Below are 1,160 nucleotides of genomic sequence, written 5' to 3'. Positions count from 1 at the left end.
AGAGAACAGGTGGGCAGACACCTCGATTGCCAGCCACTTATGCCCAATTGTATGCTACCATCAGCTACAAGGCAGAAGGCACTTCAATGTTTCTATTTTGTTGATGAACAGGTGAGCCTCTTGCTTTGTTAACCACTTTGCATCCAAAGAGATAAGGCATAGTATAAATATTTTAAAGAACTGTTTAAGAGGGCATAGCTGAAATGAAAGGAGCAACCATGACGCAGCTGTTCTGCCTCAGCTGCAAGGCCCAGACAACAGAAGCCCCAGTGGAAACCTACCATGCCAAGATGGCCCAACTGGTGGAATCACTGCCCATGTGAAGGTAAGGAAAGCAAGTATTCCAGGCAGTGAAAACTCACGATCCTGTCTGGAAAGAGAAATAAATTTGTGGTCTTTTTTTCATAGTTTGTGGCAGTTCAACCAAGTCTCTCTACATGAAGAACACGTGTCCAGAGATGCAATGTTAGACAGGAAGGGTAGTTTAAAAGACAGAACCGGTGGCAGGGCAAAGGCTTTGCTATACAGTGGAGCTGTGCGAAGGGGCTGTGAAATGCCAGAAGGGAAACTTCAGCCCATTAGAACCTCTCCAGGTCCAAGCCCGGCTCTGGAAGGCGGCAACAGCCCATTTCCATTTCTCACTGCCCTCTGGTTGTGATCCCAGTTTTAGACTGGAGGGGTGAAATTGACAGTCTTCGGGAGGCAAAGAGGAAATTAACTAGCTGTCTGAGGAGTGATCTCTGCTGACACAATCTTTTAAAACTACGCTTCCCAGCTAACATTACGTCTCCCTATACTTGATGAACATGTGTTGAGGAATCTCGTGTAGAGAGACTCTAAAACACAGTGACACAGCACACTTATCTGGAAAGGAGATGGGCATGGTTTTGCAGCCCAAACATGCAACTTGGAAGTACGGATTATGTAAAGCTGAACACTGCAAAAACTGCAGTCCATATATGTACCTCCTTTCCTAACGGTTTCTCCTTTAGGCGTTGACCCTGCAGCAGCTTCTGCTCCCCAACCATTTCCTGGGCCCTGTACAATTCGTGCTCTCTGCTCCTGCTGCCAAATTTTTAAGTTGTCACTATGCAATTGGGGGAGGCAAAGATTTTAATCATGAGGTGGGGGGAGGAAAGAGCAGAGTATGAAACATGCCA

The sequence above is a fragment of the Eublepharis macularius genome, chromosome 10, assembly GCF_028583425.1.
Source record: "Eublepharis macularius isolate TG4126 chromosome 10, MPM_Emac_v1.0, whole genome shotgun sequence".
NCBI lineage: Eukaryota > Metazoa > Chordata > Lepidosauria > Squamata > Eublepharidae > Eublepharis > Eublepharis macularius.
This window is presented reverse-complemented; position numbering follows the sequence as displayed.